Below are 24,283 nucleotides of genomic sequence, written 5' to 3' on the forward strand. Positions count from 1 at the left end.
ATGGAGGAGCTGAGGATCACAGGTGTTCGGTTTCAGGAAGAAGCATCACCTTGATGATGCCTTGATTTGGACATTTGCTTGGCCTCAAACTATAAATTAATAAGTTCTACCTGCTTTGAGCAGCCCAGGAAGCTAAAACAAGTCATCTGAATAAGGATTAGTGGGTAGCGTAATGAGTGCTAGGTCAAGGATATTGACTTTTAAATACCTCAAATCCTTATGTGTATCACATGTAGATGTTCAATAAGTATTTGATGGGAGAATGGGTGCAGCATTTGTCACTACCACGGGAGGGTTCCTTTTATTGGGGAGACAGTCGAGAGTAGAGGTTGGACTGAATGGTGGTCAACTCAGCACCATCTCCAGCCCCTTCTACACTTACTTCTGCATCACAAGGGAGAAGCCTGGGATTATACTTCCCAGAATCTTTTGTTTGAAGGTTACAGTTCAGATTCTGCCTATGAGAGACAGTCCCATGAGATTCAGAGGGTAGAAGAGAAGGAAAAATCAGTATCTTTTGGTAGTGACTGGTGCCAGCAGGACACATGGAGTTTTGCCATCAGCTTCCAAGCATCTGGATTTTTTTGAAAATCAGTATTGACCTCCCTGACTTTTGCTCTCCAAGTCCTTCCTATATTTATGTAAACCTCTAATTCCCCATGTTAAATCTCTTTCTGCTCAGAATACCTAGATTGGTTTCCATTTTTCTCAACGAACTTTGCCTGGCACAGTGATTTCAGTGCTGAAGGATACAGAGTAGCTGCTGAACTGGATCCACCACTTACCACCTAAGGGACTTCTGACAAGTTTCCTAGTTTAAAAATTAATCTCCTCACTTACAAAATTAGGAACAATAAGATTATGTCTGCCTGTGTTACAGGGTTTTAAGGCGGATTAAATGAGTTCAACCATGCTTAAAAAATCACTTAGTATAGCACTTAACAGAAATAAGCCTTCAGAAATGTTAGCTATTAATTTTGTATATAATGATATATAAAAGTAATAGTAAATAAAGTGATCAACAAATAGCTTTGTCTCTCTCCTATCTCATGGCTCGTGTGTGTTCTTCTTAATAAAGGGCAGAGCAGAAGCCACAACTCAGGATGTGTCACTGGGGCAGGGATAATAAAGGTGGGATTTCTGCAACCCAATTTTAAAAACAATGCCCAAGAACTCTGGACAAGACCAATAACCCACGGCATGACCAGTGCTGTTATCTGAGTATGTCCTTATCTAATGTAACAAAAAACCTCCAGTTGGAGGGTGAAATGGAGGCTTGAGAAACCTCTGGTTAGAGAGGAAATTGGGAATTCATCTTCTTCCTTGTGCAGGACTCCTGTTATCCACTTCTCAGGAAACTTCCTTCATCTCTACTTTTCTGTGGGGTGGGCAGTAAATAATCCAAGAAAGGATGGAATTTGAGAAACCAACCACATTTGGAGATGACTGATTCAAAGAGACAGCACCAGATTAACCCAACTTGTCCTTAAGGAAAAAGACACCTTAATGGTGAACTCATTACTTTAGTTTAAAGGGGTTATAAAGTTGAAGGGAAGATGGGTGTTTTGGCTTTACCATGGAAACCTTAAGTACTTCAGAGCATTGCACACTACAGAGAACTTGGGTAAAGCAGTGAGTTAGTGTTTACATATTTTACTTTCTAACTGGGGGCCAGCAAGTGAAGTGTTGAAGATGACTTTAATCATGGTTCTGCCCAGGAAGAGGCTGTTTGTGTTCACCTTCAGGCTTACTAGCTTCTGTTTACCCAGAACTTGAGCAAGGTTGTATTTTCTAATTCCTACACTGTAAGCAACATCTCTGAGTCACTAGCTCCATATGCAAGGGCAATGATGTGAATTACTCCCCAGAGTAGAGCTTATTGTGGTTCACGGAAAAGTGATGGGGCAGCCCTATGGGAATGTGCTGGGAGGATGCACACTCCTTCGATTCTCATGGTGGTTCCTTGCAGGGTACAGCTGTTTTCCCGTTCACCTATAGCACCCAAGATTCTTGAAGGTTCAGTTTTCTTCTTGATTTCTTTTTATGGAAACTTCACATATTTTTATTGTCTTATTCTGTATTTTCCAATTAAAAAACAATCTCAGCTAGTCAATTTAGAGACAGCTACCTGTAATTTCTCCTTCTACTCACCTCAGTTGATTATAAGATGTAGGTAGAATTCTCCCACTCGAAGGGAGGCTCTGAACGCAATTCTTAACTAACTAGTTTAACCACACTCAGCTATTTCCTAGACTGAATGATGTAAAGGCATTTCTAGCTAATTCTCTTTACACAGAGACTCCTGGCCCAGGAGGAACATACTGCGGTGTGTGGGGAAGGTGTGCAGATTATCACACATGCAGGTGGTTCAGAGGCTGCAGCCTGTTATCGTGGAAAGGAGAGGTTTGGGGATCTTCACCTCCAGAAGTCTTTCCCCAGAATGAAAGGACTGAAATATCATGATACAGTGCCCCCAGTTGAGGCTCTATTTGAGATTTTCCTGAGGGGCATATAGCCCTCTCCTGAAGAGCTTTTATTTTGGATTTCTCTCAGATAGGCCTGGAGGAGCATCAGAAAGCTTGGTGGGAGAAGTGGTGTGTTCTAATTCAGATTTTCAGAATAAAAAGTCTCTGCTCCCCCAAAGTGGAACTTCTCAACAAAGGTCTACAGGAGGAAAACCACAAGCAAAAGATAGCTGTCATTATATGCCTAAGCATCCATCTAGCAAAAACCTACACTGAGTTAACTTCATGTATTAAAGCAAAGTTGTTTGTAAGTTTCTACTTTCTTTTACAGGTGAAGGAGAGATTTAGCAATTTAACCTTAGGATCAGCCCTTTTTTTGCATAATACTCAAACATAAGAAGGAAAAATACTTAGGGTTTTGAAATCTGTATGTGTTCATACCTACTGTTATACACAGAGAAAGAAACTACTTGAATGAGTGTAGTAAGGATCGCAAAACTGTTTACTCCCTAATTGCCAGGTGCTGACATAACTATTTTTAATGATTTCAGTTAATTCTCACAATAAACCATAGTATTATTATTACCCCCATTTTACAAATGATAAAGCTAAAGCTTAGGAGTGTTCAATAACTTGCACCATATTAAACAGCTAAAAATTATTATGATCAAGATTAGCCCTAAGCAGCCTAAACTCTTACCATCGTGTTATCCTGCCTGCAAGTATAAAGAATGTCTTCTATGGCACTGATTTATAGGCCTTTATAAAAATGGTGGCCAAGCCTACTAGTTGTGAGATTTTGTTCCTCTTGCCCAACAAATGTCCCAGGCTCAACTCTGACCTCCCACCATCCCACATATGTTTCATCTCATGAGAGAGGCCATATTTCTTCCTTGCCACCCAGCCTTCATCAGAGTGGATATTCAGGTCTCACCAATGGCTCTTGAAGTAAAACATATGGAATTATATCAAACTACCTCTCAGGGAAGAGTGGCAGGTCTTGATTGGAGGCACACATGCCTTTGAACTACACAGATTACTTTGTAAAGTCATCAGACTCAGAAGTTGTGACAATAAACTATTTACAGTAATTTACTTTGTCTTCAACCTAAGTTCATAAGGACTGTTCTAGTTTGCTAGTTGCCAAAATGTATTATACCAGAAATGGAATGGCTTTTAAAAAGGGGGAATTTAATAAGTTGCTAGTTTACAGCTCTAAGGCCAAGAAAATGTCCCAATTAAAGCAAGTCTATAGAAATGTCCAATTTAAGGCATTCAGGGAAAGATACCTTGGTTCAAGAAGGCGGATGAAGTTCGGGGCTTCTCTCTCAAGTGAGAAGGTACATGGTGAACACGGTCATGATTTCTCTCTTGGCTGGAAGGGCACATGGTGAGCATGGAATCATCTGCTAGCTTTCTCTCCTAGCTTCTGGTTTCATGAAGATCCCCAGGAGGCATTTTCCTTCTTCATCTCCAAAGCACTGGCTGATAGACTCTCTGCTTCATGGTGCTGCAGCATTCTCTGCTCTCTCTGAATCTCTCTGGCTTTCTCTCTTGTCATTCTCTTTCATAGGATTCTAGTAAACTAATCAAGACCCATGCAAATGGGTGGAGATACGTCTCCACTTAATCCAGTTTAACAACCACTTTTGGTTGAGTCTCATCTCCAGGGAGATGATCTAATTACAGTTTCAAATATGCAGTACTGAATAGGGATTAGAAGAGATGGTTGCCTTTACAAAATGGGATTAGGATTAAAACATGGTTTTTCTAGGGTACATACATCCTTTCAAATCAGCATGAGGACTGTACCACATTTCTACCTTCACCAGATCAACAGTCAACACTTGGAATTAGTAGTATCTTTCATTTGTGAGAAGCTTTCAAGTTTGAAAAGTGTCTCTACATCCATTACTTGCTAAACTTTTATGAAAACTCTGGAAGCTTATTCCCATTGTCTCCAATGACAAATGAGTACATTGTGGTTCAGACAGATGACATGTCTTGGTTCAAGATCACACAAAAACTGCAGATTTGACACCCAAACTCAAGTTTTCTGTCTCAAAATCTAGTATACTTTGTAGTATGGTGTAACTTAAGATAGAATTTCATCTTTATTTACTTTCATTTCCAAAGGTAAATGTTCATAATGATGTATATTTTACATACTTTCCCATGTCCTCCCTCTGGCTTTTAAATAGGTAACCACCTCAATAATCAACCACAATGACTCAAGTTTTAGATAATTCATCCTATCTACAGGAGTCATCTGTCATCATCTAAATAGGTTTAAGATTATCCTTGACATTTATAATCAGGATTCAGCCAATCTACAGTAATAGACCACTTCAAAGAAATTGAATTACAGCTAGGATGTATGTATTGTACACACAATACCGGGTTAAGCATATGCAAAAATGAATCACCAAGAGTGTACATTTAGACAAGTCACTGCCCTTCTGTTAGCTCAGTTTTCACATCTGAAATACAAGGGCGTTTAATTCTCTTAGATCATCTCTAGCCTCTCACATTTTACAGGTTTGCTAATTCGGGCTGAGATCTAAAGGAAAGCAGTCAATGTGGAGGCAACAGGAGGCTAGCAAGAACAGAGCTGATTCCTGTAATTCCTCTAAACCCCTCACCCTAAATTCCAGGCCACAAAAAGATAGAAGCTGGGAAGAAGTGGAAGAGTTAGTACAGCGACTGTCAGAGATGCCCCTGTCAGGCTCTCTCCTAAGCCATGCAGGCAGAGCACCCAGTACTGTAGACTTCCAGAGAGGGGGAGACAATGACCTTTGAAATAACTATTTACTACCAGTAAATTCTTTCTCATGTATCTCCCTATATACATTCTACTTCTTCTTCCAGCTTTTGTGGGTTGAAAAACATTTGATGAGAGCTAGTGGTAAAAATAGCCAAATACATAGAAGCTATTTGGCCAAGAGAAACTCAGACTTAAAAAATCTCTAGGAATTTTTGCTATAGTTTTGGTCACTGTGGAGGAAATTGTGATTGAGTCCCCAGCATTCATTCCTCCTTTCTCAAATGTGTGGCAGCACTGTGGTTGAGGGAAGGGCTCCAGCTCCAAAGGTGGTCTTTGAGACACACAAGCCAAGTGTGGAATTGTGGTGACATATTTGATCCCTCTTGCCAATAATTGCTTCAGAAATCCAAGCTTAGACCATTCGGCACAAGGCATTAATCTCATGACAGGAACTGAAAGGTTCAGGGACTGTCTTCTCTTCTACACTAGCTCCTAGACCTGGAATTCTTGCCTACTCCATTTACACTATTTAATTAAGTCCATCCATACTAGCCTTCTTGTTTCTTGAACTTGCTCTGAGGCCTTTCTGTGAGCTGTTCCCTCTACTTGGAGTGATCATCCCCACACACTAAAGTTAACTCCTTCACCTCCAAATCATTGTGCAAATGTTACCTTCTCAACGAGACCTACTCTGACCAGTGTATTTGAAATTGCTACCTATTCTTTCATTACCATTGATTTCTTTTTATTCCACTTTCCTTTTTCATTCTTAATACATTAAAAATACCCTATACAACTTAATTTTTTATTATATTTTTCAATGCATGTTTCTTCTCATTAGACTGTAAGCACCAGGTAGGGATCTGTGTTTTGTTCACTGTTTAATCCCAGGTGATTAAAATAGTGCCTGACACATAGTAGGTACTCAATAACTTCTCTTCATTGCACATTTTTTTTGTAATAAGTACAATCTGAATCCCTTTTACCCAGGTAGATTTTACCAGACTAAAATTTTCTGAAGTTAAAATATATCGCACATAATTACATAGATTATATAATGGCTCATCCAAATTGGGGCAATTTTGAGAGTAAACGGGGAAATGATAAAAAAAATTATTATAACCCCAGTTCAGAGAGGCACCCTGGTAAAGCCAGAACTTATTATTACCTCATTTAATAGTGAGAGTAGTCCAGGGAGTAAGAGTGAGGGACTGGGAAGCAAAACAAGGGAGGCAGGAGAAAAATGCAAAGATACTACATTATACAGCTGCCTTATGCTCTGGGCACCTTTTTGCTTGATCCTGCAGGACAGTCTAAGGAGCCATCTGCAATGTGATGGCTCAGAATCAAGCTTTCAGAGAAGGAAGAGGGCACCATTTGTGTGTTGGCTCTTGGCCTTCCCTTGCTAATAGTTCACCTACAGGACATTTCCAGATTGTATATGCACACGTGCTAGATGGGTGGGTTTCTGAAGAGCCCTGCCTAAGGGAAGCCAGGGCCTCCTAAGAAGTAGAGGTAGACAGCAGAGATCTGTTCTTGAGCCTGTCAGGTTGCACTTGTATAAAATCCTATTGGTACCCTCTTGGAAGGGGTCACCCTAGGAATGATAAAATAAGAGACACGTGAAGCCAAGAAACTGTAAGTGGTGAGGAAGTGCCGTCCAGCCCAGTGCTTTACACTTTAAAATACGGGGTACCGTATTAACCACTGTCCCAGGAAAATAAAAAGGGTCAAGAAGACAAGGGCTCTGTCCAATTTGATAAGTAGCTGCCTTGTACATAGGCTGTTATTTAATTTAATTGATCTCTAGATTTCTTTGTACTTTATACCAATTCCCAAATACAAAAAAAGAAGCAACTTTCTTAAACCAATGCATAAATAGTAACATTGTGTGGTCTATGAAGAATAACTTTGCTTTAAAGGGTTTCTTCCTTTTAATGGTTTCTTTCTCCCTGTGGATAACATGACTTTCTTATGGAGACAACGCCATAAAACAAATCTTTCATGCCTGAGATATTGTCTTTCTCAGCACTCTGTCTCCCATATCCCTCTCTCTGTCTCTCCCTCCCCTCCCTTGTTTCCTTTCAGGCCACACTTGATGAAGAGATGCTGCTTCAGTAGTCATAAAGGGTTAGGTCATGCAATGCCTGGGCAGGAGCAGTGATGTAGCTTCTCCCCATGGGGGAGAAATGAATCCCAGTTCTTCCATAGTATTTGGAGTCTAATCTTTCAAAACTGCTACATCAGCATTGGCCAGAAACAGCAAAACAGAGAAAGAAGTCCATTGTGATAAAAATAAAATATGGAACCCAAGGGTATTCTAAAGTGCTACCTAGAGGTTGCTTTGGAAATTCCAGATTTGTTCTGTGAGTTTTAGTACTATAATAAAAACAATGGGCCCTTGCAAATGGCTGGTTTTCTCTCTGAAAGGGCTATGGGAGGCCATAGGTGGAATTTAGGCATGCAGTTTGGAAAGAAGAGTTTTAGAGAAGGAAATAGGTTTCGGAATGGATATAAATTCCTTTAATAACTATTTGTGGACCATCTACAATGTGTCTGCACTTGGGTGCCACATGAGAAGATGAGACCCTCAATCTGGCAAGCAAGGGCCCCTGGTCCCAGTGGCAAGTGGCTGAGGGCCAGTCCTGAGGGCATGGGCTAGCAGTGAGCTCAGCCCTTCTCCAGCCCCTGGATGAAGAAGACAGATAGGCATGCCCCAGAACCACAGTGCTGGCAAGGGGCTTTGCAGCCAGCCTGAAAAAGTGATGGGAGGAACATGATGTAAAGGAGAGGAAGGTGTTTGGGATTTCCTCACCACTTTTGGTCTTTATCATCAATTTCCAATAGGAGTAGGTAGATAAAAAGCTTATCCACAATGAATGCTGGTTTTACATTTTCTTCACAGTTATAACTCCAACTCCTTTTTCAATACCAAATTTATTTTTCTTAATTGTTAAAAAATACTATGCAGTCAATTGCACCAAAAGTATTTATCTCAGCACCATTTTGAGATTAACCTTTGTAAAATCAATATTAGCCTTATTTCTCCTCCCTTTGCCTCCTCTTCACTTCTCTCTCAGCTTTCAAACTCCTTAGGGTAGCACGTAGGCTGTTTTTTTTTTTAAATATCTTTCAATGCAATTTTATCGAGATATATTCACATACCACATAATCGATCCAAAATACATAAGCAGCCTCTTATGTATTTTGATTGATTATATGGTATATATACTAGCTCACAGTATCAGCATATATTCCCATATTTATCACCACAATCAATTTTAGAACATTTTCATTATTTAAAAAAAGAAATAGAAATAAAAAAGAAAACCCAAAATATTCTATACCTCTTATCCCCCACTATTATTATTATTATTTGTCTTTATTACTCATCTACCCATACATTGGAGAAAGAGAGTGTCAGTCAAGATTTTTATAGTCACATGATAAAAGCTACATAGTTAAGCAATCATTATCAAAGATCAAAGCTACTGGATTACAGTTCAACAATTTCAAGTATTTCCTTCTAGCTATTCTTATATGCTAAAAACTAAAAAGAAATATCTATATAATGAGTCAGTCATAATCATTTGTTGAATCCTAATGTCTCAATTACACCTCCTCCCTCTCATTTGATCATTCTCTCAATCTTGAAGGATATCTGAGCAATGACCGTTTCAACTTCTTTGTGCTTGAAAGGGGTGCTAACCTTATAGAGTAGAGGTATGAAACTGGTTGATATTCTTGGAGAGACTGCTACCTCTGGGTTTCAGGGCTGATCTGGCATAGGAATAATCTGGAGGCCTTGCATTTCTGAAGAAATAAATTTACAAAGTAAAACATTTATAGAGTCTTAGATAGAGCCCAGAGAATTCTTTAGGGTTTTCAGGAATACTATTGGTTGGGGCTTGGCATACTGGAAATTTTGCAATATCTGGCTGAAAGTTTGCATAAGAATAACTTCCAGCCTAACTTCTTGGCTTTATTTGAAATCTCTTAGCCATTGAAACTTTACTTTATCTCATTACTTTTCCCCCTTGTGGTCAAGAAGGCTTTCTAAATCCCACAATGCCATGGCCAGGTTCATCTCTGGGAGTCACGTCCCATGTAGGGAGAGAGTAGTGAATTTATTTGCAGAGTTGGCTTAGAGAGAGAGGCCACGTCTGAGCAACAAAAGAGATTCTTTGGGGGTGCTCCTAGTAGGCTTAGCTTTGCCAGTGTAGAAATAAGTCTCTTAAGGGCAAGCCTCAAAATTGAGGACTTGTCTTATTAAATTGAGAGTCCCTAATGCTTGAGAGAATATCAGGAATTCCCCAGGTGGGGAAGTTTAATAGTTCCACATTTTCCCCCAGTCCCTCAAGGGGACTTTGCAAATACTTTTTTATTTTCTGCCCCAAATACTCTAGAATGTATCAGGGTATTACATTAGCCTATATAGAGTAACAAAACCTGATTCCCTATTCTAGGTTCCATGTAATTTGGTTGTTTAAATAAACTGACCAGCCAACCTAAATTAGAAAGTGTGCTGCAGAAAATTTAAACTTTGGACAAAATAAACATCTCTTCCTTCGGTCTCGCACCAAAGCTGAAGTTTTAAAATACAGACAATATCATCTTTTATACTGTGTTTGTATTAACCTTAATGCTATGCGGTCCATTTCATTCACATCTCTAATTGAAGTCTGATCGCTTTTCCAGCTCCTTTGACAGTTGCTATGATGGAGTAATCTGACACTATAGCATTCTCAGCTAACTTCCAGAGCTGCAGAACTCTAACTCGGAGTCTCAGGGGTCACAAAGATACCCAAAGTTCCAGGGAACTACCGGGTTATGCACAAGAGCACAGCACCTAAGAATTTAGAAATAACTGTTAAAACTCAGGAATAGATGTGAGTGCTGTAAGAGCTCACAATCTAGGACCTTTTACAATGAGCCTTACTGAACACCCTGTACTCCTTAATCATTGATTACCCATTCTCTGCCCACTATCTATCCCCTGGTAACCTATGCTCTTGAATTCAGCTCTCAATGTTTGTGCATTATAATTAGTTTATATTAGTGAGACCATACAACATTTATCCTTTTGTTTCTGGCTTATTTTACTCAACACACTGTCCTCAAGGTTCATTCACCTAGTTGTATGCTTCACAACTTCATTTCTTCTTGCAGCCACTCTCAATAATCCACTGTATATATATAAACCACAGTTCGCCCTTCTGTTCATCAGTTGATGTACCCTTAGGCCACCTCTATCCATTACAAATCGGGAGTAATGCTGCCATAAACATCAGTGTGCAAATGCTTATTCGTGTCCTTGCTTTCAGTTTTTCCAAGTATATACCGAACAATGGGGTGGCAGGATCATTTGGCAACCCTATACTTAGCCTCCTGTGGAACCACCACACTGCACTCCAGAGGGACTGCATCATTCTACTTCCCTACCAACAGTAGGAATAGCTGTATCTCTCTCTCCACATTCTCCCCAGCACGTGTATCTTTCTGCTTATTTTTAAAATGGTTTTGTTCACACACCATACAGTCCATCCTGAGCGTGCAATCAGTGGCTCCTGGTATATTCACATAGTTATGCATTCACCACCACAATCTGTATGAGAACATTTCCATTCCTTCTGCAAAGAAAGAAAAGGGGAAAAAAACAGAGAAACAACAACTGCAACCCCATACCTTTCCCTTATATCCCCCATTTATTGATATTTAGCTTTGGTGTATTGCCTTTGTTACAATTCATGAAAGAATATTATAATGTTACTGTTAAAACTATAGACCCTAGTTTGCATTAATTGTATTTTCCCATATACCATCCGATTTTTAACATCTTGCAATGGTGACATTCATTTGTTCTTCCTCATGTAAAAACATTCTTATGTTCGTATATTTAATCAACATCATTGTCCATTCTAGGTTTCACTAAGTTATACAACCCCAGTTTTAATCCTTTATCTTTTCTTCTGGGGTCATACATGCTCCTAGCCTTCCATTCTCAGCCATGCTCACTCTCAACTTTGTTCATTATACTTACAATATGGCACTTAGGCTCTTGATGGTAAACACCTACTTACCTCTCCAGACACTCCATCAGACTCCACCCCTGGCAAAATTTCTTTCCCACCAATGAGCTCACACAAGCTGTTTCTTCCACACTCAGTACCTTTGCCTGTGCAGCTCACTCTACCTGGGTGGATCTGTCTACACAGATGTCTGTTTTCAGGTTCCGTACAAGTCTACCTTCTCTCCAAAGCCTGCTACGGGCCGTGTCCAATGCAAGGCACAGGAGCTACCAAAAGAAAGAACGCCCAGCTCTTTGCCCTCAGCAAGCTCACAGCCTGGCAGGGCAGAGAGAAACACACATGAGTTAATTATGACACCAGGTGATACGTTTGATTTTCTTTTAATACTTATAACAGTAAGGAAACAGACAAAGGAACAATTAATTTCTATCATGGTGGTTCCTGGGGAAGAACTTAAGGAAAGCTAAGAATAGAAGGTGACATTTTTAAGTGGGCTTTGAAATAGGAGTAGAATTTTTCCCAGTGGACAAAGGGGAAGGGAGTGGTGTGGTTATGGTTGAAGATGTCAGTAAACAGTCCATAAAATAAGAAAATGAAACATGAATTTGCATAGTCTGAGAACAACGAAGAGTGCATTTGATTATAGTATAAAATATAAGATATTATATATAATGTATTAACATATATGTTTATGTATATTACATATATAATCTAAGTTTAATATTGCCAGCAACCTGTATGGTAGATAGTATTATTCCCATTTAACAGATGAGGAAACAGCAGGCTCTACAAACTCGTCACTCGCCTATGATAGTGTCAAGTCAGGATACAAATGAAGATTTATTCAATTCCAAAGTCCCCGCTCTTTCTGCTGCACCACACAGAGTGGCGCACTTTATGATATGAAAGCCCTTCACAGATTCACAAGCTTAAAATATCAATGGCTATAGGTTAAAGTTGCTGCTAAAGTTGCTACAGTTGTCTTCCTCAACTTTACCTTATATTTTTCTCTTATATACTTTAACTATAAAGACAGCTTTATTTATCTATTTGACCACTTTAAATCATTTATGAGCATCAACCAGGTACCAGGCCCTGTCCTAGGTACTGGAGACACAGCAGGCAACAAAACATATGTGGTCCCGCCCCCAGGTGCTGACTTTCTAGTTGAGGGATAGACCGTAAATGAACAAACAAGCAGACAAATAAGGTAATGTCTTGTAGTGTTAAGTTCAGTGAAAATAATAGAGCAAAGAAAAGAATGGAGAGTGATGGGGCACTCTGTGTGATATAACAGCCGGAGATATTCTCTCTGAGAAGGTGATATGTAGCAGGGGACTGAATTCAATATAGGCGGTGTATGGGACACGGGCTTTATAGGCAGCGCGCATGGCAAGGGCAAAGGTCCTGAGGTTGGCCCATGCTCAGTGTGTTGGAACATTTACAGTGAGGCCAGGGACGGCTGCAGCTGAGTGAGTGCAGAGAAGCTTGAAGGGAAAGGAGGGCCAAGAGATCCTGTGTAAAGCTGACTGTTGTGTAAACCTGGCACTCCAGCCCAGCCAGAATATATTTTCACCTTTTCTGGCAAAATCTCATGTGTCTTATCCCCTTAGGCAAGTCTAGACCCATTTTAGGGAGAAAAAAAAATGCATGCACATTGTTAACAGATATCCCCTCCCCCAATCCTGAAGCTATAAAGTAATAGTATTTAAAATAGTGCACTAGGAGAAATTAATTAGGACGTATTTTACAAAGAGAAAAAACAATAATTTTTAAATCTCAAAATGTAAATTAAGAGATGGTGTCTCTAATTTCACAGGGAATAGGGATGCTTTTTAATCAGCAAGCTCAAGAAATTTATTTTCCAAGTTTCTCACAGAGATGTCCCTGGAAAAATTTCCCTTCTTTCTCTAGAGATGAAAGCAGTCTATCTTGAAAAACCAACTGAACAATTATTAGAATAGCCCTCTTTCCTAAAGGAGCACGTATTACAAAGGAGTAGATAGTAATAGAAGTAGATTTTTGTTTGTCTCTTCTTTTTCTATAACCTCAGGCATGCAACTTAATCAGCCTCAGAGTTGATTTCTTAATATTCCCTATAAAGAATCTCTACATCTTTCACAAAGTTCTTATTGGATTAATTAACCCTGTAAAATTTCTAGGCAAAACAACCAATGTTTTGAAGTATCTCTCTCCTTTAAGATCTAGTTAACCTCTCAACTGAGACACAAACATCTGACCCAATCTTGAATATGACCACCAGCTGTCCACCTTTAAAGAAGCTATAGTCTCTCTTTTCTTATTCTTCATCTACGTCCAGCTTCTAATTATTCTACTTTACCCATCTTATTCTTTTCCAGGCTCTGATCCATAACAATCATATGTTATTTGTTGTTTGCCTACCCTTCAGTCTCCTTTCAATCTTAGAATAAAAATCATGGTTCAAAATAGACGCTTGCTCTACTGTGAAGGCTGCAATGGTTCTCAGAAGTCATGAGAATCAAAATCATGCATCATAAGGACGGTTTCCTGCCTGTACCTCAATATTTCCTGAGGCTAGGATATGACCGTTTCAAGTTTTAACCTGAAGTCCCATGGGTGGGCTTTAGCAGGAGTTGGGACTCCCATATTATACACAAAATTTTATCTATAGTTGTGTGTTTGCATTTTTTAGGGGGAGAGAGAGCACCCAAACTTCAGTGAATTTTCAAATCAGTCTATGACACTTCCAAGATTAAAGATTCCTGAAATAAGGAGTTTCTATGACTGGCTCCTTTTATTTTTATACTGAGGAAATGAAGTGTGAATCAAAATCACCAAAGATCTTGATTCTCCCAAATGAAGACAAGTTTGCTGAAGGAGTGACAATTTACATGGTTTCTGAAAATAAGAAAAAAGTTTGCCTATTGGGAAAAAAAAGACATCGTAAAAGATGGTGTAGTCTAAATAAGTCCCGAGTCCCAAGTGACTTTCTGCACGCAGGGCCCTGAGATGGGTGTCAAGACTGAGAATGCTGTAAGCTGTAGCCGCATCTCCCTTGGTCCTATTTGCAGTGCATCATTCTGGAATAGCCTCTCTCCTTCCATCCCTCTTCCTTCACCAAAAAACCCTTTTGTTCTGATGGTGTAGAGCAAATGAATCCATGTCTTATCTGCAAAAAACCTCCTCCCCAGCTCTCTGTTCCCAAACTGTCCACCATTTCCCTTCATGGGTCTATGTGTCCAGGCCTTTCTGTGATCGTTAGAGCTGTTTGTACCGCAGAAAAAAGATGTTCTTAAATTTAATCCATTCCTGTGAGTGTGAGCCTTTGCAAATAGAACCTTTTGATGTAGTTACTTCAGATGAGGTGTGACCCAGAATAGGTCTTTTTCTTAACTGCAATTTTATTGAGATATATTCACATGCCATTTAATTCCCCAGAGTATACAATCAGTGGCTCACAATATCATCATATAGATGTGCATTCATCACCACAATCAATTTTAGAACATTTTCATTACTCCAAAAAATAAAAACTGATACCCTAAACATCCCATATCCCTTATCTCCCTTATGATTTATTTATTTTTTTCTCCTTATTTTCTTATTCATCAGTCCATACACTAGACAAAGGGAGGGTCAGTCACAAGGTTTTCACATCACACGGTCACACTGTAAAAGTTCTATAGTTATGTAATCATCATCAAGAACCAAGACCATTGGACTGCAGTTCAAGTCAGCGATTTCCTTCTAGCTATTCCAATACACCAGAGACTAAAAGGAGTATCTATACAATGCATAAGAATAACCTCCAGAATGACTTCTTGACTCTGTGTGAAATCTCTCAGCCACTGAAACTTTATTTTGTTTATTTTCTTTTCTTTTGATCAAGAAGACATTCTCAGTCCCACAATGCCAGGGCCAGGTTCATCCCCAGAAATCATGTCTCACATTGCCAGGGAGATTTGCACTCCTGGGAGTGATGTCCCAGGGGAGGGGAGTGAGTTTATTCACAGATTTGGCTTAGAAAGAGAGGCCAGATCTGAGCAACAAAAGAGGTTCTCTGGACTCGACTCTTAGGCACAATCATAAGTGGACTTAGCTTCTCCTTTGCAGGAATAAGTTTCATACGGGCAAACTCAATGATTGAGGACTTAACTTATTAAATTGGAAGTCCCTGAAGCTTGAGAGAATACCAGGATAGGTCTTAATGCTCTACTGAAGGCATTATAGGGAAGGTAACAGAGAGAAAAAGCCATGGAGAGAGCAGCCAGAAGCTTAAGTCAATGGAAACTGGAAGACAAGGAAGAGGCCAGGGGAGGTTGCCATAAGTATTTTCATGTGACAGGAGCCTAGGACCAAGGATCACCAGCAGCCAGCCCCTTCAGAAGGAAAGCACTACCTTGATGATGCCTTGATTTGGACTACTTCTAGCCTCAAAACCATCAGCCAATAAATCCCCTTTATTTAACCCTACCTGTTGCATGGTATTTGCTTTAGCAATAAAGAAAATAAGACATCTTCCTTTCCACCAGTCAGATTTTTAAACTAGTCATGTATGACAATACCATAAACAACACAGATAACACAAACCAAGGGCAGCTAATATTGAGTGAATGTTCTGTGCTAAATACTTTACATGTATTATCATATTTAACCACAAAACAGTCTTATGAGTAAGTATTACTATTAACCTCATTTTGATGATGGGAAAACTGAGGATGGAAAAGGTTAAATTATGTGGCCAGGATCATATGGCTGGTGTGGCAAAACTGGAACTCAAGCCCAATTCTGCATGACCCCAAAGCCTGTCTGTGCTCTTAACCACTGCTCTATAATTCTACTCCGGGACAACTAAACCAGAATGGAGTCCCCTCACGTTGCAAAGCAATTTTTCCAAAGTATAAATTTCACAGGTGTGCTGCAGAAGATGCTTACATGATCAATACTTGAAAATGCAAATGCAATCATTATATTATATTCACCTCAGAACACAAAAGCTTGATTGCATAAAAAGTGCTGCTTTTATTAGTAAACGGGAGAAGGCTGAAATACTCTTGCAGTTCCTTTACTGCTATATCACTCCTAGTTTCCAGTATGAAAATTTGATCAAAGCACCTTCTTAATAATTCAGTTTCATTTGTATTTTCAGTCCCTAAATATAAATATGGTGATGATACATATCAGGGATATTAAGGACACTTGTATAAAAATGGAACAGAGAATTTGGGAGAAATATACTTAAATGACTGTGGAATCCACAGCTTGGCAAAATGCCATAAAGCAAACTATCTCAGTCTGATATCAGATATCAAGTATTCAACAATTACATTTTCAGCGAAAGCAACTCTCTTGGGTTTATAGCACCAAAACAAAAGGAGGATCAAGATTATAATTTCATGATGTGTGCCACTTAGAGGGGAAAAAGAGAGCTTTTTCTTCACTTACTTCAAAGTTGTCAAACTAAGTCATGGGCGTATTTTGCTGTCCTTCACTCCCTCATGAGGTCAGAGACTTGATGGAGGAAGACTTGTCTGTGCCCAACAAGGGTTTTCCAAATTTTATTGGCAATTGGGATAAAAGACAAGAGTTATTAATCAATCACATCATTATTCACTGGGACGAAATTTCCCAAACATCTCTTTTCCAGAATCCAGTACTCAATATAGGAATGACTCAAAAATGAGACTCCTGGGCTGGGCTGTGCCCAAGAGTGTCCAGACTAACCTTGGGTTTAGATCTCCTTAGCATTCATTCTAAACTCAGCCTTCTAACACCAGGAGGCAAGCAGATCATTTGCAACTTAGCATTGGAAGCACTTGGAAGGATTTTTCTGAGAGCTGCTGTAATCAAGAACCATGGAAATCAGGTGCAGACACATCCATCAGGAAAACAGCTCTGAAAACTCTTATCTATTTGGAGGTTTCTGATTTGGAGGGAGACTGTGCCTACTGACTGCTGCGTGGCCTGATGTGTGGCAGTACTCACTCTAAGCCCGCTCAGTGGGAAATTATCATCACCTTGGCTAGAAATCAGTTAAAACCGTGGCAATCACCATATGGCATGATTCCTGGTTTGGCAGGGGGTGTGAAGAGAGCATCCTTCCCAGGCTGCACCTACGGGTGGAACTGGTTCTTAATGAGTCACAGCTGATCAGAGAAGCACACTGCTAACCCACAGTATAGAGACTACATTTTTGGAAAGGTTTCCTGTTGCACTCTCCCCCCATTTTTAAAGAAACCCAAATTCCTTCAAGTACCAAAGATAAAAGTTATATTCAGATACACCTCCATTTCTGCTTCCTAGGAAAAACAATTTATCTTACATTTTAAGATTAGACAGCTAAAAATCACAGGAGAAGAAAGGATTCCGTTAACTCGTAGTGGCAACCAAAGAATGTCACTGGTCATGAATTATAGATTTTCTGCAGTACTGTTTCATCTTAGCTGCCCACCTGAAGTGGCAGGGGGTTAAAAAGAATTTTCTCTTTGGTGTAGTCTTTTCGTTTTTTGCATGATGGAATGCATTTACCATGTTTCATCGATCCTTAGACACTTTTTAAAAAACATTTTAACATCTCAGGATTTTGGATGTCTTAAAATATATGGGATATTTTAGTTTAATTAACAGCATTTTTTTCTTTCTTAGTCTCAATGAAATATGGTATCTCTGTGGTTATTTACCTAACCTAAACTTTCACCTATCCCCAAACTTCCTTTCTCATAAAGATATGAGACTGTTTTAAGTTCCAATGACAGTAACGAGAACCTTTCTCACAGCTATGTTTCAAGCTGGCCAGGCTGCTCTTTACTCTGCAGTAGAGGCTCTTCCCTCTGTCGTCTCTACACATTGCTTCTCAGCTGGGGTCCTGGGCAGTGACAGAACCCTGCTCTGGTCTGACCTTATCTCATTCTAGGCTAAAGATGAGCTGCTCTCAACGTGTCATCTACCACTGAGAACCACCCCTCCCAGGGGAGTGCGAGGCCTACCTTATTATTTTCAATATTTTAAATAGTCTTTCCAGAGACATTTGATAACTGGAAATTAAGCAAATAATGTAAGGACTAAAAAGAACTGACAATCTGTAAATGAGAAGACCTGATGAAGAAGTCCTCAAATAAAGAATGTGTCTTAAAACATCCAGGCCTTGGAACCTAGTTTATCAATCATAAATTCTGGGACCTTCTGTGGCGCTGGAAAGACCTTGCAGAGGATGCCATAATGCCCAAAGGTTAGAGGTTGACCTGGTACCTGCACAATAAAATAAAGTCAAATAAAACAAAGCTTCTCCCTTTAGTCTCTAAACTGGAGGATGAAAATCGACAATACTGACATTACATACTTCCTTCCATGTTTGTCTGGTTCTTTATCAGCTCACATGATTTTTTTTTTTGCATGGGCAGGCACTGAGACTTGAACCCGTGTCTCCCGCATGGCAGGCAAGAACTCTGCGTGCTGGGTCACGATGGCCTGCCCTCACTTGGTAATTTAAAAGACAAACAAGGCATTTGTGTCCTCACCCAGCCCTTGAAGGGCCCAAAGACCAAAGAACACACTAGCCACAGAATCAGACATGAGTTTTATGAGGACTTATGAGCAGGAGATTTTTCCCAGGGCAGCCATGTGGAAAATGGAAATAGCTCTCCACAAAGGTACACGGGGCAGCTTATAAGGGTTTAGGATAAAGACATTTCATAGGGTATGAGAACAGTTTTAGCAGTTTCATGACACAGGGCTTTGGATATTTGTTATCAACAGTGATCCAGGGAGAGCAGTTTTAATATTTTACACGATAAATGGCTTACAATACCATCCATACATTTCTCCTTCCTGAGGAGATCTGCTGACCTTTAACTTCTGTCTGGTCACATAGGTGGCTATGTGCAGCAACTTACTCTTAATGTGGAGGGGCAACCCTGGCCCTGTGGCTCCACAATTTGCATCCATGTTGGGAGTACAAGCCGCTTAAGCAACACAAGTAGTAAAAACATGTAAGGGGTGGGGAGAGCGGTTGGGGAGAAAAATGCTGATGAGAATGTTGACATGTTGATAAACCAAGAGGACATTTAACTTGGCTATTAGGAAGTTAAGCGAAAGTGGGAAACTGGTAACAGAACAAAGGGGCCTGTCCAGGGGAATGTGTCTGGCAGGCTGTTGGAACTGGAGAGTGAGGCAGGAGTTTAGGAGGCTGGAGGGACCTCCAGGCGAGTGTTTTTATAGCCACAGAAGACAATGGGTTTGAAGAGGCAGAAAAGAGAAAAAAAAGAAGAGGACCAGTTAAAGCCTTGGTGGACTGCCATATTTATGAGATCTGAACAGGGAAATAAGCTGGGGAAGCAGACTGAGGTATAACAATCAGAGAGGGAGGGATATAAGGGGACTCAAAAGAGGAGTGATAGGGTACACAGGTGGTTCAGTGGTAGAATGTACGCCTTCCACGCAGAAGACCCGGGTTCCGGACCACGCACCCCCCATCCCTCCAAAAAAAGAGGAGTGTTAATATTATAAATGCTGCTGAGAAGCCAAGGATAACAGCAGAAAAAGAGATGTGAAACATACCAGTTGGAAGGTAACTCGAGAGAACCCTGTCAACAAACGGTGTGGCAGAAGGCAGATTAGAAGGGGTTGGGAAATATCTACCGAAGAAGTCAGAGCATAAAGACTTCTCATTACAGAAAGCCAAATGCTCTAGAAAGAAACCTCAGAAAGACTAGCTGTGTTTGTAACACATTCAATGAATCAATAATCCCAAGTGTTGCATATTTAATAAAATTGTAGGTACACTTGTTCAAGATATCTTAGCTATTTCCTAGCTAAATTTTCCAAAACACCCTTTCTTCCATCAAATGAATCCATTTTTGTTTGTCTGTTTGTGCAGCCATCGTTCTCTGTGATCAGGACTGAATCTTGGAGATGGACCCTTGTCTAAGGTCATTGGCAGCGCTGTCATTTTGGCTTCCTTCTTGCTGCTCAGCAGCTGCCCTTCTAAGATTTACTGAAAACAGTTCCCCTGCCAGGAAAATTTGCCAGTGCTATATTTATTGATTTCGGAAAGCTTGTGACAAACAACCATGATACCACGTGTACTGAGTTGTTAGACGACATATATTACCTGGAGATCTCAATTGACTTAGGTCAACACTTTGAATCATCCAAAAGAACACCACAATCCGGGCAACTCGAATATTCCTTGGAGGCTCATTAGACTTCAAGCTTCATTTTATGTTCTTTGCTCTTGATATAAAAAACCCATTTCTCTGTACATGCTTTATGTAATGCCATGTGACAACCAACCCAGGGACCATTCATTTGATAGTAGGCCCTTCTGAAGCCAGAAGTGTAGACCAGGGCTGGTATACACCAGATTAGCAACTCATCTCCTGCTATCCACGTTATGTTTTATCTGCGATGTGGTTTGTCTTCTTAGAAGTACTACTCTACAGGTAAGTCACAGGAAAGAGGATATAAAGTTGTCCAAGAGAGAAGCACGATAGCCACTGGCGCCCCACAGTCTTTTCCTACAGAGATTCTCTCCATGCCAAGTCCTGTGCCTCATCTCTGCAAGCTTAGAACATTAGTTTGGTCTTTGTGCCCAGTGTCGTCAGGTTTGGGAGTTTAGCTCATGCTGACCGAGCTCAGGAGAAGATGATAAAGAGAATGCTGGTTTATCACGAGCAGCGTCACTTTCCCAGTGGACAGGAATTCAGCACAGCTCTGCAGCACATTCTCCTGTAGGAAAATGGAGCTAGTGGAGAAAAACAGGAGACCTGGCCTGGATTTTCCATCTTGGCTCTCCCACTCCTGGTCAATTAAATGCTCTGACTCAATTATCCAAATCTGTGCAGTGGATGCAGTATGAGAGTATTCTTCATGAGGCTATTGTGAGATGCAAATGACTAAATTTTCATAACATACTTATCACATAAGTTGTTCAGTAATTATTTACTACAACGACAACTTCATGAAAAGATACATAATTTTCAGTTTATTTGGTGACCACAGAACCAAAGAAACAGTGGTTTGATGAAGAATCTTACTCTGTCAGTATCTTCTTGTCTACGGTTACAAAGTTATTCTCCTATATTGTAATATAATATTTTATGGTTTTATTTTTCACATTTAAATCTTTGCTTCCTATAAAATATATTTCAGTTTATGGAGTCAACTTTATTTCTTTTTTTAAATGGTTACCCAGTTATCCCATTTCATTCTTATGGTTTCATTCTTTCTATTTTTTCTCTCTTGAAGGATAAGTTTCTGGGGGTGGGGCACATTTTCACACCCTATTTGTTCTTCATTGATATAAAATTCTTCTCCTAGGAATTCTATCTTTGTAACTTCCATGTGGCACACGTATGGCTGCAATTTTACAGACCGATGTAATAAAACTTCCTCGGGAAAGCAGAGAGCACTACAATGGGATATTTCCTAATTTGGGACCCTGGGTGTGGAGTTCAGCACAAACTCTTACACACTGTCCTCATCACTTGATGGGCAGCTTACTTGGACAGGAGGCTGCTTGGTCCAGTGAAAGGAGCCCGCTTGATCCAATGAAAGGAGCCCGGGACCAGGAGTCAAACACCTGAGTTCTGACTCTGGAAAATTCACTTGACCTTTGAGCCTTATCTGTAGAATGTAAAATGACTGAAAATTTTCACCTCTAGAGATTGTATAAGGACAGAATCATACCATAGGAAATGCCTGTGCTTTGCAAATGCATTAGTGCTCCCCAACATAAGAAGGCCAGTGGGTGGCGTGAGCCTCATGGGATCCTTCACTCGCTGCAGGGAGTCATCTCTGGGTCATCTCTAAGGGATCTTAGGAGTTGTGGGAAAAGGAAGCTGCCTGGGAAATCAAGGAGTACATTTGGAAAAATATTGGTAGAATTAGGGATTTTACCAGAAGTAAGGCTGACCTTCTATCTCCCGATTAGAAATAACTACAGCTTCTACACCTGCTCCTGTGCTGCGCAGGAAGATGCTGTACCATGATGGCCAGTGGCATAAATTATTTGCAGACTGATGGGAGCAGGGTACTCCACACTGTGTCTTCACATCTTTTCCCTGATACCAACACTCCTCTTCCCAATACACACACACACACACACACACACACACACACACACACAACTCATTCATCTCACTGTAGCAGCCAGGGGAGTATGCCGCTCAGCTCTCCCTTCAAGAGAGACCCTGCCCGGAGGAGCTTGGTTGGCCGACAGCCTCCAGTTGCCACACCTTGGATCCAATTTGGATACCTCTGGCACCACGTGGTTCATGCTGAGGTCAAGTTTTCCCTGGGCTGCTCCAAGCTGAGACTGAGCACAGCAGGGAAACTAAGCCCATCCCTACCACAGGGGCACTGCTCTAACGGGAAGCCTTGGCTCTGGGGATTCCTATCAGCCTGGTCAAGTCTTTCTCACCTGTATCACAGTCTGAGGCTCTTCCTACATGACCTTCCTTCCTGCCCTTCTCCTTTCATAGGCTTCAGATCTCCTTTGCAATCTGAAGTTCTTCCCGCCAACTCCTGCTCCCTCCCAACTTTAACCCTCATGGATTTTTCTCCCAATAAATCTCATGCCCATCCAATTTTGTCATGATATCTGTTTTTCTGACAAGCTAAGCTAATATATTCATTCACTGCCCAACTCCTATTTAATAGGTATTTATTTTCTCAAATTTTAGAAGGAAGGTCTTTGTAGTACACAACTCCAGAGGGCACCATTCACATCATTCGCAGTACGGTCTATATGAATGGCGAACCCTGAAATTGTCCAGTATGTGACATCCATGGTCTTACACAGCAGCCCTATTGTTGGTGGGTGGGGTGCAGGACAGCATGCAGGGCCAGTGGGGGTGGGGGATGAAATTTAAGAAAATGGCTTTAAGGAGGTCTGAGCATGTCTCTAGGTAAGTCTGTGGATTTTTCAGTCACGGCACAGCATGCCTGACCCACTGCAGAGTCTCTGGAGCACTCAAACTGGGATTGTACCCACAAGACCAAAGCAAACCAGAAAATTCTCAAAGTGGTTTGTCTAGTTGGCTGCAGTTGTTTCAAAGTTCTTTCCACTGGTGGCAGATAATGTCTTACACCAGAGGTTGGCAAACTTATTCTAAAAATGGTCATTTGGGGGGGGGGGGCAAGCCACATGTTCTCTGTCCACAACTGCTCAACCCTGCCATTGTAGTGTGAAAGCAGTCGGAGACAGTCCGTAACACAAATAGTCATAGCCGTATTCCATTAAAACTTTATTTATGAAAACTGAAATTTGAATTTTATATAATGTTCATGCACCATGAAAAGTCTTTTGATGTTTTTTTTGCGACCATTTAAAAATGTAAAAATGACTCAGCTTGCAAGTCATACAGAAACAGGTGGAGGGCCAGTTTGGAGTCACAGGCTCTATTTTGCTGACTCCTGCTTTTGGCTTCTGACTACAGAGTGTTACCCTACAAAGAGGATAGGTGGGGACGCTGCAGGAGCTGCATGCTAGCCTGCTGTCCTCGTTTGACACTGTGGGGACACAGGCTAAGCCTTGATCTGAAGAGGACCAGTTTGGGAGGAAGGGGGAGGAACTCATTACAAAGCTGCCTTTTATATATTCCTTGGAGAGCCGAGATTACAACTGGATTCTCAGCCTCACTGTTGTTAGTAGCATTGGCATGAGAAAGCTAGAAAATGTTGCCTTCTGGTTTCTTGTGATATCTCACTTGGATTATTATATTCAGAGTGAAAGTCATAGTTTATATACTCTAAGATAACTCCTTCTTTCTGGGTAGCTCCTGCCTAAAAAAACAAAACAAACAAACAAAAACATGTTGCTGATTAAGGAACATCATTCCATTGAGCTACCATTATGTTTTATCAGGCTTTGGGGTTCCTACCCCTCCCTTCCTCCCTCCTTCTCTTCCTTCCTTCCTCTTTCTCTCTTTCCTTCTGTCTTTTCTTTCTTCTTCCTTCCTTTTTTTTCCTTCCTTTTTACTTTCTTTTTTTGAGATACTGAAAGAAAAAAGGATAAATACCCCTAGCTTTCCACCGCACGCTGA

The sequence above is a fragment of the Tamandua tetradactyla genome, chromosome 5 (assembly GCF_023851605.1).
Source record: "Tamandua tetradactyla isolate mTamTet1 chromosome 5, mTamTet1.pri, whole genome shotgun sequence".
NCBI lineage: Eukaryota > Metazoa > Chordata > Mammalia > Pilosa > Myrmecophagidae > Tamandua > Tamandua tetradactyla.